The sequence below is a fragment of the Coffea eugenioides genome, unplaced genomic scaffold (genome assembly GCF_003713205.1).
Source record: "Coffea eugenioides isolate CCC68of unplaced genomic scaffold, Ceug_1.0 ScVebR1_3039;HRSCAF=4178, whole genome shotgun sequence".
NCBI classification, from domain to species: Eukaryota; Viridiplantae; Streptophyta; class Magnoliopsida; order Gentianales; family Rubiaceae; genus Coffea; species Coffea eugenioides.
This window is the reverse complement of record NW_020863578.1, coordinates 17,400-36,109: the sequence shown is the minus strand read 5'-3', so window position 1 is coordinate 36,109 and position 18,710 is coordinate 17,400.

Here is an 18,710-nt window from a genome sequence, read left to right as displayed (position 1 = left end):
AAGTCCCAGATATTTTCCTTGTATTGCAATCTAGATAATGCAAAGGCATTGTCTTACTTTCTCTCTTATCTGTTGGCTCACATTTTTACTAAAGAAAACAGAAGACTTTTCCAAATTAGTGGATTGTCCTGAACCTCTCTCATATTTCCTCAAAAGATGTTTTAGTTCAGTGGCTTGCTCACTATCAGCTTTATAAAATATTAGGAAGTCATCTGCAAAGAAAGATAAGTCATGTTTGGCCCATTCCTACTTATCTTCATCCTTGAAGTCCTTTTTGTCCAATTCTGCCTGTTTAAGGAGGTTAGAGAATCCTTCTGAACATAATAGGAACAAGTATGGTGATAAGGGATCACCTTGTCTGATCCTCCTTCCAGGGGGCATAAACTCCTTTGGTACTCCATTAATGCTAAAAGAGTATGTAACTGAAGAGATATAATTCATAATCCACTTCCTCCAAATAGCAGGGAAGCCCATCTTGTCCATCATGGTAGGAGTGGGCACGGGTCGAGTATCCGTCCCAAACGGCAAATGGCGGACACAACCCTAATGTAGACACCAAATTTTGAATAATTTTATGTAGCATCTATTTCATGATTTTCATTTTAGATTGCTTGCATTTTAGTTCGTTGTTGTGTGTTTTGCACTATTAGTTGTTATGATATTTTAGTTTTATTCATTTTCGCCCTTTTAGTTGACCTATTTCATTTGCTATTTATTCTTGTTTACTTTTAGTTTTAGTTTTTAGTTTTAGCTTTTAAGTTTAAAATTAGCATAGAGTTTTTAGAAAAAAGAAAAGGAAAACATCAAAAATATGTCTTAGTTGTTTGTAACTTAAATTCAATGCTTTCTTGGAAGGAAAAAAGTGAAAAATGATGAAAATGGAAATTGAAAAATCACAACTTTGTTGTTTATTATTATTTTTTGATTGTTTGTTTTTGTTTGATATTACTTGAATTGTTGTTTTTGTTTTAATTTTATTTGTAATTAAATTACTAATTTCAAAAAAAAAAAAAAGGAAAAAAGGAAAAGTAGCCAATACGCGGCATAAAAGCTGCGTTTTTGCCGCAGCTTGAAAACGAGATTTCAGGAGGTCCTTCGGGGGGTAAATTTTAGCATAAGAGGCCAGGTGTCTAGGACACCTGGAGGAGAGGATGAATCTAGAAGGGGTTTTGGCTAGGTTTTAGCTGAGAAGGAGAAAGAGAGAGGTAAGGGAGGTTGACGGCCGCAAGTTGGCGAAACAAAAAGAAAGAAAACTGAGCAAGCTTCTGGGAGAGGGCTAGGGAAAAACCAGAGGGAGAGTTTAGAGAGGATAGTGGACGGCAGGGAGCTTCGGTGAAAAGAAAAACCAAGAAATAGAGAGAGCTGAGGTTGGCGGCTGGGCTAAAAAAAAGAAAACAGAAGAAACGAGAGCAAGAGGGAGAATGCAAGCTGCGTTTTTCCTTGGAAAAGGCTGATCCTCCAGCTTTCTTGAGCGAAGATTTTCTCCATCGAGGCATCATTCACCAAGCTGTTAGCTTCTGCATACTCTGTGACATCAGGAGAGAGATTTCCGTTCAGAGATCTTGGAGAAATAACATCAGGAGATCCCTCGAATTTGGACCTGAAGTCGTTGATCCCATCTCCCTGTTCCATGTCAAAAGCTGCAACGAATCAGCTCCAAACGACTCCTTCGCGCGTTTCTTGTTTGGATTTCGATTCAACAAAAAGCCTTCATCAGGTACCATCCCAAAATAATGTCCCAACTCATCTCGCTTTTATTTTGTTTTTTTTGTTCCTGGGTTTTGTTTCTTTTAGTGTTCCTGCGGCTTTTTCTTTTCTTCCAAAGCCTGCAATCTGTCCATTTGTTTTGCAATCTGTCTTGTCGGAATTCCTTGCATAATATTGGATTGGCTTTGTCGGCGATTTGGGTATATGTGTATCGTGCACTTGGGCTTGAAATCTTGAGGTGATGTCGCTAAGTTGCCGTAGAAATTACAGCAGGAAAAAAACTAACAAAGAAGAAGAAGATGCATCGTGAGCTGGTATGAAAATGTTTAACAAATCACGTTTTGATCCCCAAATCTTTGAGTAATTTCACTAAGGCCCGAAAACTTCTGTAAAATAATCATTTTTACCCCCTTTCAAGCTTAATTATTATTATTATTTTTTTGTTGTTTTAGGTATGCTTTTAAAATAATTAATCCCGGATTTTGGAATGAAATTAGACCTATTAGCTTTGTTGGGTTTTTGGTAAAACAAAAGAGGAATTGGGTTTGGCTATTTGTTTGGGCTACTTGGAACTGGGTTTGGTTTTCTTTCATTTGGGTTCGTCCTGGGCTGGAGGATTAAAGCCCACCAGTTTGTTGGTTTATTTTTGGGGTCAGAATAGTGGACTAGCCCATTCCATTTGCCCTTGGATTTTCTATTGGATTTGATGAGTCTTGGCCCACGAAATAAATACAAAGGCCCAATGGTTTGGTCCATTAAGAAACCAGAAAACGATTTTGCAAATCAGTCCCTGAATTTTTCCTTGACTGTACTGTGGCCCTGGATATTTTCAACTTCTCTCAATTCGGTCCTTAATTTAATTGCAAATAGGTCCCTGAACTTTATTTCCTTTAATTTTGACCCCAAAACTTTGTTTATTTTTGCAATCAAGTCCTTTCTTCTTTTGACTTCTTGAATGTTGTTTGCTTACATGATTCAATTGATTCAATTTCAAGTTTGCCATTTTATTTTTTATGATTATTTGATAAATAAATTGGTACCTTGACTCATTTATTATTTTTGGAGGGTAAATAAGTGGTTTCACTCAATTTAAGGCATCAACTCAAGGGAGGTACAATTTCTTTTATCCCTTTTTGTCTCTCCTATGTGATCTTACTTGTTATGTGAATATGCCTGTCTGCTTCGCTTTCCTTACCTCCTTGCATGCATTTACTTGCTTTTACCTTTATTTAAGTTTTATGGGGTATGTGTACACCTCTTGGCTTGTAATAGATAGGGCTCGGAGAGCATCTGGTCCATTTCCCTTTCCCCTTTTATGTTTTTATGGGGTATGTGTACACCTCTTGGCTTGTAATAGATAGGGCTCGGAGAGCATCTGGTCCATTTCCCCTTCCCCTTGGTTGCTTGCTTTTGTTGCTACATGTTTAATTGCTTTATTAGGTTCTTGCATCTAGTCGAGCATGCTAAGTGCTACGTGTTATGTGTTTACGAGCGTTTTGGCATGTCTACTTGCTTTCATAACCATGAATGAATGGAATGGATGAATGTACGTTTCCGCTAGTCCAACGCTAGTCGGAATTCATAGAATGGGCTAGTCCAACGCTAGACCCTTAGGGATTTCCCCTCGTTAGCACATCATTTGCTTGCTCACTACATTTTCATGCATTTTTTCTTAGTTTTTATCATTTAGCATGCTCCTCTAGTCCCTTCCCTCTCACTTTAGATTTTTGCATTTCATGCTAGTTATAGGGTTCATTTTGCTTGAGTGCCCCCTTCTGATAAGGGAGACGAGCGAGTGTGGCTATTCGATAGCCTTAGCACGCTAGTTTTGCCTTCTAATCAAAGGGAAAATCAAAGTCGAAAGTTAGGAGTCAACCCCCGTACCCGTCTTGCTTGCATTCCCTAGGCTCATGCATTCTACATTCACTCTATCATTCTATACCCTCATTACACTTTTATTTTCTCCTCCTACTTTCACACATGCACCTTCATATCCCTTCCCTTGCACACAAACACTTGGATTTTTCACACAATTTCACACGAGCACCTTTTCATACATCTGCACACAAACATTTGGATTTTTTTTACAATTTCACACAAGCACCTTTATACAATTTCGCACACTTGCACTTACATTTCTTGCATCTTTCATACACTTTCACACTTGCACACATTTGCATTAATCGACCTCTATGAGGTTTTCCTTTGTTGGCCGCCACAATTCATGTGGTTTGGGACCAAAAGCCTCACGAGAGACATCGTAGAATTTAGGATTGCATTTTCCTTTTCGTTTTGCATTCATATAGTCATATCCAACGTGCGAACATACATTGGGTAGAAAACTAGGAAAGGTAGGGTTCAGTCACGCGACTAGCCTTGGCTAGGTCGAAGGGGTGCCTTGGATTTTTATCCTTGCCTTCCCCTTCGTCAAATGTGACCCCCGATCCCTCTTTTGGTTACGTAGACCCAAAAGTTCTCAAAAAGGGTTTATTCACTTTTTTCATTCAAAAACAAAAATCATTTTTGGGTGACTTGGTACACCCTAACTCTATACCAAGTGGCGACTCCATTTTTATTAAAAAACCCTTTTTGAACTTCACTTGGCCAAATCGTCGCATTCCTAAGTCCCATGGCCTTTCATCGTTTTCACTTTCACACGTTCACATTTCATACACACACTCACATCTCACACCACACACAACATCATCAAAAAGTGGGGCGCGACAGTTGGCGACTCCACTGGGGACTTCCTAAGTGGATCCAAGCTTTTGACTTAGCCATTCGTTTCCTTTTTCTACCCTTTTTATGCATTGCATTTTGGATATTAGGGTTGCATTTTCCATTTTTAGGGCCTTTTGCCTCGCGCGCGTATTCAACTATTACTTCACTCACGTACGTATGATTGGTTGATCGAATGTATGTTTACTTCTTTATCTCGCGCTTGCATTGCATTTGGGAGGGGGTGTGTGTCACCTTTAGAGCCTCGCGTGGTTCTCAACCCCTTCCCAAAATAGGGGAACACTTCATACGTGCACGTTTACTTGCTTTTATCCCATTTTATTTTGTTTTTCGTGGGCGTTTCCCACACCGCCTTGTAGGATTAGGATCGATTGCCTTGGGTAGGCGGCTGGTGTGCTCTGCGCCCATAGCGCTACCTAAGGGATCACTCGAGCCACCGATCAAAGGCCCTGGGAGTGATGACCCTTCGCCTTTAGGTCTGAAGGCTTGGGAGCCGAGACTTATCGAGTCTAGTCGCATTAGTGAACCCCAACCTCATGCATCCATGTTAGCATTTCCCTAGGATAGAGTCAGCCTCACCCTCTTTTAAGAACATTAGGCACGAGGGAAGGGGTTCCACCCCTTTTACTTGTTTTATTGCACCTCTTTTCTTAATTGCTCCTAATGTGTTATGTGTACTATTAATTGCACTAACCATTTCTTTGTTTTCTTGGCCTGCATTCATGTGCCATAGCAATAAGAGGCCTCGTTGGCACTCTTTTAGTGATTCACCCACTCGATGACTCACATGTTTAAATTTCAGTTATTGCACTTAGCTTTCAATAAATACTTTTCATTTTAGACCTTTTCCCCCCCGTTGCATTATTTATGTCCTTTAGGCCATATTTGTCACATATTTACATCACTTTAATAACTGGCATCATGCATAAACCATAGAAAGGGAATGCCACATAGGGAATCCCGTGTTTAGGAATAAGCCACCTTGTGTCTCGGATACTTAATCCAGTGAGACTTGCACGTTTACATTTTGTACCATCCAAAGGGGTAGTGCACAAGGTAAGGTAGGATCCGATCATTTTCATAGAGTGATCTTTGGAATATGAGCATCTAATAATCATTTTTTGGCCATTTTATAAAAAATTGGTAAAAATCCCTTGCGTGAAGGACATTAATTTGAAGAAATTCACAAATGATTCCTCCTATTGAGACGATAAATAAATTGAGGCCAAAATTTGATTTTTAGAGGGTCATAGACTAATGCACCTCAATAATTTTGAAATAACCAATGGCCGGACAAATCAACCAATCCATTTTGCCAATTCATTCAATAAATCGTCAATTCATTTGACCAATTTACCCTTTTTAGGGTCACCTGGTCGATTTTGAATAAATCATCAATTCATTTGACCAATTTACCCTTTTTAGGGTCATCCGGTCGATTTTTGAATAAATCATCAAATCATTTGACCGATTTACCCTTTTTAGGGTCATTCGGCCGATTTTTGAATAAATCACTAATTCAATTTCATTCATTTGGCCAATTTACCCATTTTTAGGGCAACCGAGCCGATTTTGAATAAATCAAGTTTCGTTCAGTCTATTTGATCAATTTACCCTTTTTAGGGTGATCTGATTAATTTTGGATAAATTAAATTTCATTCAATTCATTTGACCTGTTTCCCTTTTTAGGGTAATCCGGTCGTTTTTTAATCAATTGTCAATTTCATTTGACCAATAAGGATTTCAATGTCGAATTTCAAAATGGAAAACCTAGTCGATTTTGAGAAAAGCATCCATTGCATCCAGCCATTTGATCAGTTGGAGTTTTGACCCGTGCTTCACTGAGAAAAGTTATCAACGAATTCCAATCTCTTTGATAGGAAGTTCGTCAAGGTCAAACCCGTGCGTTTTTGCAAAATCTTGTACCGATCAAAAGTGATCAATCCCTGCGGACGAGGTCCTTATTTTGACAAACGTCCCTTCTCATTCCAATGGACCAAATTCTTTCAAAATTATTTTTTCACTCCATGAGCTGATTGGATCCATCAGGTATGGTATAGTGCCTACTTCAGAGGATTGCATCCTCATTCTAGGCCTACCCTTGGCACAAAAAGGGTTCCCCCATAGGACATGCATACCGATTTTTTTATTCTTACTTACTGACTCTGGGTATTTTTCTTTTTGTTTTCCCCTCCCCCTGCATTTGTAAAAATGTTTCAATAAGGCGAGAATATTCTTCTATATCTGATAATTTTGATCCAATAAAGCTTGAAGATTACACTGGAAGCTCTACGCTAAAGCCTCTGAGAGATTTTGTAATTATTTCCAAAGGGGAAATTCTATTATTTGATTTGTTAATACATTTTGTTCCAAAAGAAAAGGAGACAAAAAGTGTATGTGTTGAGCTCTTTACGAGTTTCTCTCTTCTCGTTTGTATCATGATTGATTGAGAAATTTTGTTTCAAACTTTTTCAACAATAAAATTTTTTTTGGATAATTTTTGTTTTGTGTATATTTATGTACATTTCATTCTTTATTCTTACTCATTAGAGATTTCATGATGAATTTTGAGAAATAAGACCCAATTTGAGATTTTTCAGCCTAGAGCCTGAATTTCACAAGTGTATGCTTCCTAAAATCCTTACACTCGATTGGTGTTCCAACCTGTACAATAAGAGTGCTCAGAAAGAAAGAGAGTGAACGGTCACTCAAAAGGCCCAATGAGATACTTTTTCTTCTTCATTTAACCCCAAAATAAAATCAGTCACATTGATTGATAAATTGTAAGTTGGGGCAACTTTTGCTTGAAAAAGTTCAAGGTGTCCAATCTGGTTCAATCACATCTAAGTGAAAGCAAAAATGTGCATTATTCTTATTTGTTTGGGAAATTTGGAATGATACTTCAAGCATTCGTTTCATTACCTATACAGATTTTTATCATTTGCTCTCCCATTTTAATTTCGTTTCAAATAAGGGTCTTAATGATCACTACCCTTCATTGAAAAATTTTCAAATATCAAAAGAAGAATGGATTTTCAATGACCATTTCGCTACTTCGGTTGTCATGAGGTATAAGAATGATACTTTGGCCGTCATTTCTACAATCTAAACACTGATCATCCTTTGCCTCCTCATTTGAGCTAAAATATTGGTGGTTCTTTCCGAGTGCACATATGATCGCACCCCACATTGGGGAAGGAGATTGGGGAATTCTGAAAAAAAAGAAAAGGAAAAAAAAGAAGAAAAGCAAAAATGCTGGAATAAGGAGGGAGCCGCAAATTGGGGAAAAATTGATTCCACTTGGGTTCCAATTCAAAAAAAAGGGGAAGAGATGTGTCCGCGTGGATCGTCAACGTTTCACAAATATGGATGGACAAGGGTCTTCCTCAGTCAGTTAATTCAGATACATGCCAAAAATTTCGCATTAACGAAAGTTTCCTCTCAGAGTTATTGTAAGGAACGGAATACAAGTCAGGCCATCTTCTTTTCCAATCGAACATTCTTTGGGCATCCCTAGTTATCCCTTTTGAGCCATCAGAATGGATTATTTCGTTTGGCAACCCCTGAGAATCGCAAACCCCACACTGGGGGCGAGTTTGAGTTGAAAAGGGAAATTTCAAGAAGTGAAAAGTGAAAAGCAACAAAACCAAAAGAAAAGAAGAAAAGAGACCCCAGTTCAAAAATAAACTGGGGCAAATTTTGTGAAAGTTCAAAAGAACGGCAAAAGGCCGAAAAGTCAAGAAAGAAAGAAAATAAAAGTGAAAAGCCCCAATTAAGCATAAACTGGGGCAAATTCCGATCTAATCCTAAAATAGGGTTGACGCAACAATGCGATTTCAGATTCTTCAAACCACTTTTGAAATCCGCTTTCAAGCCTTAACTTTTCTAAGCACCCCACCTGACCCCATTACAAAAGCCGAAAGACCTGACTTCTGTTCTTTGCAATGGCCCTGTCAAGAAAATTTCTGATGCCGGAAAATTTTAGCTGTATTGCTGAATTGCTTGAGTATGAGGTTGGCGCTACTCATGTGAAAACCCATCAGCTCGAGGGAAAAGAAAAGAGGCAAAAAGCAAAGCAAGAAAAGTAAATGCAAGGAAAATGCAAAAAGACTTGACGCTGAAGTCCCTGGGGAATGATGAGAAAATCCAAACAAAGTCTGAAATCTTTTGAGTTCAAATAGGGGCAATTTTGGGAAAATGCGATCTTCGGTGCTATGTCCTTGAAAGTTTTATTCTTTAGCTATCGTTTTCAAGCCACATTACAAGCTAATAAAGTCCATCGTTGACTTATTCTTTCATGACAATCCAAAGTGAGGATCATGCTCATAAGAAATTCATCAAATCATTTGTGATCATAAGGGCATAACCCGTTTCCACATGTTTAGCTATCATTTCTGTCCATACGTTACAAGCCTAGAAAGCTTGTATGTTGACTAAGTTTTCTTGAAAATAAGGGTAACAAACTCTTTACTTTCACTAAGATGTGACATTGAATGGATTACATACAACTGGGGCACAAAAATGAGACAGATTCTTATCTCCCATTTCCTTAGCCATTTCAAAAATAAAGTCACTTGATTGGTCCTGAAAAGATGAGTCAACCAGAAGTGGTGACCCGTTACCCTAAGCACCAATGCTAAAAGTAAGGAAGAAATCTTCTTAAATTTGGTGTTACTTCGAGGAATTCATCATGAAATTTCTGCATGAGTTCAAACTTGACGATTAAAGTTTCTTCACATTGTTGTATATGTGCACTCTTTTCTAAATTTTAGAAAGTGCGGTTTTTCTTTGTTCAAGTAAATGGGAAATCATCTAAACCAATTTTTGCAATCAAATGGGCCCAAACTGGGGCAAAATTTTTATTTGCAAAATTTCGCAAAATAAGCCCACACAGGGGCAAATATTTTTGTAGTCCAATTGAGGATTTCGTCCAAGAATCAAAATAATGCATTTTTCAAATCAGTCACGCTCATTTGAGTGCATGTAAGCCCTGTGCAGGTATTCATAGTTGAAATCGACAAAAGAGCGTCTGGTGATATGGAAGGCCGATGCCGAAGAAAGAGAAGAAAGAAGGGAAAAAGGGCCCTACACTGGGGGCAAATTATTTTTGAAAAAGATTCTCTCGAAAAATCAGAAAAATTCGAAAAATTCAAACAATCAAGTTCAAAATTTTTGTTTCTTGGAAAATCAAATTTAATTTCTTGTATTTTGACAAATCAAATTCAATTTCTTCACCAATTGGATGGCAGGATTGGGTCTTATCCCACTGACCATTCACAATGTCACGTTGGGCCTGGACTTCGTGCCGCCAACTTCCCAAAGTCACGTTGGGCCTGGATTTCGTGCCGCCAACATTCCAAAGATCACGTTGGGCCTGGATTTCGTGCCGCCAACATTTCAAAGATCACGTTGGGCCTGGACTTTATGCCGCCAACATTCCAAATATCAAGTTGGGCCTGAGTTTCGTGCCGCCAGCATTTCAACAAAAGTCACGTTGGGCCTGGATTTTGTGCCGCCAACATCATTTTATCACGTTGGGCTTGGTTTTCGTGCCACCAACTTCACAAAAAGCACGTTGGGCCTGGACTTAGTGCCGCCAACATCGCAAAGTGCACATTGGGACCGGGTTTCATCCCGCCAATCTCGGCAGGACCGGGTATAATCCCGCTGACCACTCTTATCAAATTGGGACCGGGTTTCATCCCGCCAATCTCGGCAGGACCGGGTATAATCCCGCTGACCGCTTTTATCAAATTGGGACCGGGTTTCATCCCGCCAATCTCGGCAGGACCGGGTATAATCCCGCTGACCGCTTTATCAAATTGGGACCGGGTTTCATCCCGCCAATCTCGGCAGGACCGGGTATAATCCCGCTGACCGCTTTTATCAAATTGGGACCGGGTTTCATCCCGCCAATCTCGGCAGGACCGGGTATAATCCCGCTGACCGCTCTTATCAAATTGGGACCGGGTTTCATCCCGCCAACCTCGGCAGGACCGGGTTTTATCCCGCTGACCGTCCACACCCCGTCAGGCTCAGATGTTGTCTCACTGACCAATTCATCATACTGGGGCAAATTTTGAAAAGATTTCCTCAAAAGATCAGAAAAATCAAAAAAATCAAAAATCAAAAAGCTGAAAAATAAAAAAAAATCAAAAAAAATCCAAAAATCAAAAAATCAAATCAAATCAAGTTCTCACGACAGGTTCGGGTTTGATCCCACTGTCTGATTGTCAAGACATTTCATTTTCACCGCCACTGGAGCGTGAGGTTAGTCCCGCCAGTGCGCCTTTCATTTTACCCCGCCGCTAGCCGTGGGTCTATCCCAATTTTAAATTTCTGTTCGGGTCTATTCCGCGGGTCTATCCCAATTTTAAATTCTTATTCGGGTCAGTCCCGTGTTAGAATTCCTGTTCGTTGGAATCTTTTGCAGCCCAATAACACAGGTAAGTATTTGGTGTCTACTTCTTTGTCTCAAGTTTTTTCAAAACTCAGACAAAGAGGGGCAAACTGTAGACACCAAATTTTGAATAATTTTATGTAGCATCTGTTTCATGATTTTCATTTTAGATTGCTTGCATTTTAGTTCGTTATTGTGTGTTTTGCACTATTAGTTGTTATGATATTTTAGTTTTATTCATTTTCGCCCTTTTAGTTGACCTATTTCATTTGCTATTTATTCTTGTTTAGTTTTAGTTTTAGTTTTTAGTTTTAGCTTTTAAGTTTAAAATTAGCATAGAGTTTTTAGAAAAAAGAAAAGGAAAACATCAAAAATATGTCTTAGTTGTTTGTAACTTAAATTCAATGTTTTCTTGGAAGAAAAAGTGAAAAATGATGAAAATGGAAATTGAAAAATCACAACTTTGTTGTTTATTATTATTTTTTGATTGTTTGTTTTTGTTTGATATTACTTGAATTGTTGTTTTTGTTTTAATTTTATTTGTAATTAAATTACTAATTTCAAAAAAAAAAAAAAGGAAAAAAGGAAAAGTAGCCAATACGCGGCATAAAAGCTGCGTTTTTGCCGCAGCTTGAAAACGAGATTTCAGGAGGTCCTTCGGGGGGTAAATTTTAGCATAAGAGGCCAGGTGTCTAGGACACCTGGAGGAGAGGATGAATCTAGAAGGGGTTTTGGCTAGGTTTTAGCTGAGAAGGAGAAAGAGAGAGGTAAGGGAGGTTGACGGCCGCAAGTTGGCGAAACAAAAAGAAAGAAAACTGAGCAAGCTTCTGGGAGAGGGCTAGGGAAAAACCAGAGGGAGAGTTTAGAGAGGATAGTGGACGGCAGGGAGCTTCGGTGAAAAGAAAAACCAAGAAATAGAGAGAGCTGAGGTTGGCGGCTGGGCTAAAAAAAAGAAAACAGAAGAAACGAGAGCAAGAGGGAGAATGCAAGCTGCGTTTTTCCTTGGAAAAGGCTGATCCTCCAGCTTTCTTGAGCGAAGATTTTCTCCATCGAGGCATCATTCACCAAGCTGTTAGCTTCTGCATACTCTGTGACATCAGGAGAGAGATTTCCGTTCAGAGATCTTGGAGAAATAACATCAGGAGATCCCTCGAATTTGGACCTGAAGTCGTTGATCCCATCTCCCTGTTCCATGTCAAAAGCTGCAACGAATCAGCTCCAAACGACTCCTTCGCGCGTTTCCTGTTTGGATTTCGATTCAACAAAAAGCCTTCATCAGGTACCATCCCAAAATAATGTCCCAACTCATCTCGCTTTTATTTTGTTTTTTTTGTTCCTGGGTTTTGTTTCTTTTAGTGTTCCTGCGGCTTTTTCTTTTCTTCCAAAGCCTGCAATCTGTCCATTTGTTTTGCAATCTGTCTTGTCGGAATTCCTTGCATAATATTGGATTGGCTTTGTCGGCGATTTGGGTATATGTGTATCGTGCACTTGGGCTTGAAATCTTGAGGTGATGTCGCTAAGTTGCCGTAGAAATTACAGCAGGAAAAAAACTAACAAAGAAGAAGAAGATGCATCGTGAGCTGGTATGAAAATGTTTAACAAATCACGTTTTGATCCCCAAATCTTTGAGTAATTTCACTAAGGCCCGAAAACTTCTGTAAAATAATCATTTTTACCCCCTTTCAAGCTTAATTATTATTATTATTTTTTTGTTGTTTTAGGTATGCTTTTAAAATAATTAATCCCGGATTTTGGAATGAAATTAGACCTATTAGCTTTGTTGGGTTTTTGGTAAAACAAAAGAGGAATTGGGTTTGGCTATTTGTTTGGGCTACTTGGAACTGGGTTTGGTTTTCTTTCATTTGGGTTCGTCCTGGGCTGGAGGATTAAAGCCCACCAGTTTGTTGGTTTATTTTTGGGGTCAGAATAGTGGACTAGCCCATTCCATTTGCCCTTGGATTTTCTATTGGATTTGATGAGTCTTGGCCCACGAAATAAATACAAAGGCCCAATGGTTTGGTCCATTAAGAAACCAGAAAACGATTTTGCAAATCAGTCCCTGAATTTTTCCTTGACTGTACTGTGGCCCTGGATATTTTCAACTTCTCTCAATTCGGTCCTTAATTTAATTGCAAATAGGTCCCTGAACTTTATTTCCTTTAATTTTGACCCCAAAACTTTGTTTATTTTTGCAATCAAGTCCTTTCTTCTTTTGACTTCTTGAATGTTGTTTGCTTACATGATTCAATTGATTCAATTTCAAGTTTGCCATTTTATTTTTTATGATTATTTGATAAATAAATTGGTACCTTGACTCATTTATTATTTTTGGAGGGTAAATAAGTGGTTTCACTCAATTTAAGGCATCAACTCAAGGGAGGTACAATTTCTTTTATCCCTTTTTGTCTCTCCTATGTGATCTTACTTGTTATGTGAATATGCCTGTCTGCTTCGCTTTCCTTACCTCCTTGCATGCATTTACTTGCTTTTACCTTTATTTAAGTTTTATGGGGTATGTGTACACCTCTTGGCTTGTAATAGATAGGGCTCGGAGAGCATCTGGTCCATTTCCCTTCCCCTTGGTTGCTTGCTTTTGTTGCTACATGTTTAATTGCTTTATTAGGTTCTTGCATCTAGTCGAGCATGCTAAGTGCTACGTGTTATGTGTTTACGAGCGTTTTGGCATGTCTACTTGCTTTCATAACCATGAATGAATGGAATGGATGAATGTACGTTTCCGCTAGTCCAACGCTAGTCGGAATTCATAGAATGGGCTAGTCCAACGCTAGACCCTTAGGGATTTCCCCTCGTTAGCACATCATTTGCTTGCTCACTACATTTTCATGCATTTTTTCTTAGTTTTTATCATTTAGCATGCTCCTCTAGTCCCTTCCCTCTCACTTTAGATTTTTGCATTTCATGCTAGTTATAGGGTTCATTTTGCTTGAGTGCCCCCTTCTGATAAGGGAGACGAGCGAGTGTGGCTATTCGATAGCCTTAGCACGCTAGTTTTGCCTTCTAATCAAAGGGAAAATCAAAGTCGAAAGTTAGGAGTCAACCCCCGTACCCGTCTTGCTTGCATTCCCTAGGCTCATGCATTCTACATTCACTCTATCATTCTATACCCTCATTACACTTTTATTTTCTCCTCCTACTTTCACACATGCACCTTCATATCCCTTCCCTTGCACACAAACACTTGGATTTTTCACTCAATTTCACACGAGCACCTTTTCATACATCTGCACACAAACATTTGGAGTTTTTTTACAATTTCACACAAGCACCTTTATACAATTTCGCACACTTGCACTTACATTTCTTGCATCTTTCATACACTTTCACACTTGCACACATTTGCATTAATCGACCTCTATGAGGTTTTCCTTTGTTGGCCGCCACAATTCATGTGGTTTGGGACCAAAAGCCTCACGAGAGACATCGTAGAATTTAGGATTGCATTTTCCTTTTCGTTTTGCATTCATATAGTCATATCCAACGTGCGAACATACATTGGGTAGAAAACTAGGAAAGGTAGGGTTCAGTCACGCGACTAGCCTTGGCTAGGTCGAAGGGGTGCCTTGGATTTTTATCCTTGCCTTCCCCTTCGTCAAATGTGACCCCCGATCCCTCTTTTGGTTACGTAGACCCAAAAGTTCTCAAAAAGGGTTTATTCACTTTTTTCATTCAAAAACAAAAATCATTTTTGGGTGACTTGGTACACCCTAACTCTATACCAAGTGGCGACTCCATTTTTATTAAAAAACCCTTTTTGAACTTCACTTGGCCAAATCGTCGCATTCCTAAGTCCCATGGCCTTTCATCGTTTTCACTTTCACACGTTCACATTTCATACACACACTCACATCTCACACCACACACAACATCATCAAAAAGTGGGGCGCGACAGTTGGCGACTCCACTGGGGACTTCCTAAGTGGATCCAAGCTTTTGACTTAGCCATTCGTTTCCTTTTTCTACCCTTTTTATGCATTGCATTTTGGATATTAGGGTTGCATTTTCCATTTTTAGGGCCTTTTGCCTCGCGCGCGTATTCAACTATTACTTCACTCACGTACGTATGATTGGTTGATCGAATGTATGTTTACTTCTTTATCTCGCGCTTGCATTGCATTTGGGAGGGGGTGTGTGTCACCTTTAGAGCCTCGCGTGGTTCTCAACCCCTTCCCAAAATAGGGGAACACTTCATACGTGCACGTTTACTTGCTTTTATCCCATTTTATTTTGTTTTTCGTGGGCGTTTCCCACACCGCCTTGTAGGATTAGGATCGATTGCCTTGGGTAGGCGGCTGGTGTGCTCTGCGCCCATAGCGCTACCTAAGGGATCACTCGAGCCACCGATCAAAGGCCCTGGGAGTGATGACCCTTCGCCTTTAGGTCTGAAGGCTTGGGAGCCGAGACTTATCGAGTCTAGTCGCATTAGTGAACCCCAACCTCATGCATCCATGTTAGCATTTCCCTAGGATAGAGTCAGCCTCACCCTCTTTTAAGAACATTAGGCACGAGGGAAGGGGTTCCACCCCTTTTACTTGTTTTATTGCACCTCTTTTCTTAATTGCTCCTAATGTGTTATGTGTACTATTAATTGCACTAACCATTTCTTTGTTTTCTTGGCCTGCATTCATGTGCCATAGCAATAAGAGGCCTCGTTGGCACTCTTTTAGTGATTCACCCACTCGATGACTCACATGTTTAAATTTCAGTTATTGCACTTAGCTTTCAATAAATACTTTTCATTTTAGACCTTTTCCCCCCCGTTGCATTATTTATGTCCTTTAGGCCATATTTGTCACATATTTACATCACTTTAATAACTGGCATCATGCATAAACCATAGAAAGGGAATGCCACATAGGGAATCCCGTGTTTAGGAATAAGCCACCTTGTGTCTCGGATACTTAATCCAGTGAGACTTGCACGTTTACATTTTGTACCATCCAAAGGGGTAGTGCACAAGGTAAGGTAGGATCCGATCATTTTCATAGAGTGATCTTTGGAATATGAGCATCTAATAATCATTTTTTGGCCATTTTATAAAAAATTGGTAAAAATCCCTTGCGTGAAGGACATTAATTTGAAGAAATTCACAAATGATTCCTCCTATTGAGACGATAAATAAATTGAGGCCAAAATTTGATTTTTAGAGGGTCATAGACTAATGCACCTCAATAATTTTGAAATAACCAATGGCCGGACAAATCAACCAATCCATTTTGCCAATTCATTCAATAAATCGTCAATTCATTTGACCAATTTACCCTTTTTAGGGTCACCTGGTCGATTTTGAATAAATCATCAATTCATTTGACCAATTTACCCTTTTTAGGGTCATCCGGTCGATTTTTGAATAAATCATCAAATCATTTGACCGATTTACCCTTTTTAGGGTCATTCGGCCGATTTTTGAATAAATCACTAATTCAATTTCATTCATTTGGCCAATTTACCCATTTTTAGGGCAACCGAGCCGATTTTGAATAAATCAAGTTTCGTTCAGTCTATTTGATCAATTTACCCTTTTTAGGGTGATCTGATTAATTTTGGATAAATTAAATTTCATTCAATTCATTTGACCTGTTTCCCTTTTTAGGGTAATCCGGTCGTTTTTTAATCAATTGTCAATTTCATTTGACCAATAAGGATTTCAATGTCGAATTTCAAAATGGAAAACCTAGTCGATTTTGAGAAAAGCATCCATTGCATCCAGCCATTTGATCAGTTGGAGTTTTGACCCGTGCTTCACTGAGAAAAGTTATCAACGAATTCCAATCTCTTTGATAGGAAGTTCGTCAAGGTCAAACCCGTGCGTTTTTGCAAAATCTTGTACCGATCAAAAGTGATCAATCCCTGCGGACGAGGTCCTTATTTTGACAAACGTCCCTTCTCATTCCAATGGACCAAATTCTTTCAAAATTATTTTTTCACTCCATGAGCTGATTGGATCCATCAGGTATGGTATAGTGCCTACTTCAGAGGATTGCATCCTCATTCTAGGCCTACCCTTGGCACAAAAAGGGTTCCCCCATAGGACATGCATACCGATTTTTTTATTCTTACTTACTGACTCTGGGTATTTTTCTTTTTGTTTTCCCCTCCCCCTGCATTTGTAAAAATGTTTCAATAAGGCGAGAATATTCTTCTATATCTGATAATTTTGATCCAATAAAGCTTGAAGATTACACTGGAAGCTCTACGCTAAAGCCTCTGAGAGATTTTGTAATTATTTCCAAAGGGGAAATTCTATTATTTGATTTGTTAATACATTTTGTTCCAAAAGAAAAGGAGACAAAAAGTGTATGTGTTGAGCTCTTTACGAGTTTCTCTCTTCTCGTTTGTATCATGATTGATTGAGAAATTTTGTTTCAAACTTTTTCAACAATAAAATTTTTTTTGGATAATTTTTGTTTTGTGTATATTTATGTACATTTCATTCTTTATTCTTACTCATTAGAGATTTCATGATGAATTTTGAGAAATAAGACCCAATTTGAGATTTTTCAGCCTAGAGCCTGAATTTCACAAGTGTATGCTTCCTAAAATCCTTACACTCGATTGGTGTTCCAACCTGTACAATAAGAGTGCTCAGAAAGAAAGAGAGTGAACGGTCACTCAAAAGGCCCAATGAGATACTTTTTCTTCTTCATTTAACCCCAAAATAAAATCAGTCACATTGATTGATAAATTGTAAGTTGGGGCAACTTTTGCTTGAAAAAGTTCAAGGTGTCCAATCTGGTTCAATCACATCTAAGTGAAAGCAAAAATGTGCATTATTCTTATTTGTTTGGGAAATTTGGAATGATACTTCAAGCATTCGTTTCATTACCTATACAGATTTTTATCATTTGCTCTCCCATTTTAATTTCGTTTCAAATAAGGGTCTTAATGATCACTACCCTTCATTGAAAAATTTTCAAATATCAAAAGAAGAATGGATTTTCAATGACCATTTCGCTACTTCGGTTGTCATGAGGTATAAGAATGATACTTTGGCCGTCATTTCTACAATCTAAACACTGATCATCCTTTGCCTCCTCATTTGAGCTAAAATATTGGTGGTTCTTTCCGAGTGCACATATGATCGCACCCCACATTGGGGAAGGAGATTGGGGAATTCTGAAAAAAAAGAAAAGGAAAAAAAAGAAGAAAAGCAAAAATGCTGGAATAAGGAGGGAGCCGCAAATTGGGGAAAAATTGATTCCACTTGGGTTCCAATTCAAAAAAAAGGGGAAGAGATGTGTCCGCGTGGATCGTCAACGTTTCACAAATATGGATGGACAAGGGTCTTCCTCAGTCAGTTAATTCAGATACATGCCAAAAATTTCGCATTAACGAAAGTTTCCTCTCAGAGTTATTGTAAGGAACGGAATACAAGTCAGGCCATCTTCTTTTCCAATCGAACATTCTTTGGGCATCCCTAGTTATCCCTTTTGAGCCATCAGAATGGATTATTTCGTTTGGCAACCCCTGAGAATCGCAAACCCCACACTGGGGGCGAGTTTGAGTTGAAAAGGGAAATTTCAAGAAGTGAAAAGTGAAAAGCAACAAAACCAAAAGAAAAGAAGAAAAGAGACCCCAGTTCAAAAATAAACTGGGGCAAATTTTGTGAAAGTTCAAAAGAACGGCAAAAGGCCGAAAAGTCAAGAAAGAAAGAAAATAAAAGTGAAAAGCCCCAATTAAGCATAAACTGGGGCAAATTCCGATCTAATCCTAAAATAGGGTTGACGCAACAATGCGATTTCAGATTCTTCAAACCACTTTTGAAATCCGCTTTCAAGCCTTAACTTTTCTAAGCACCCCACCTGACCCCATTACAAAAGCCGAAAGACCTGACTTCTGTTCTTTG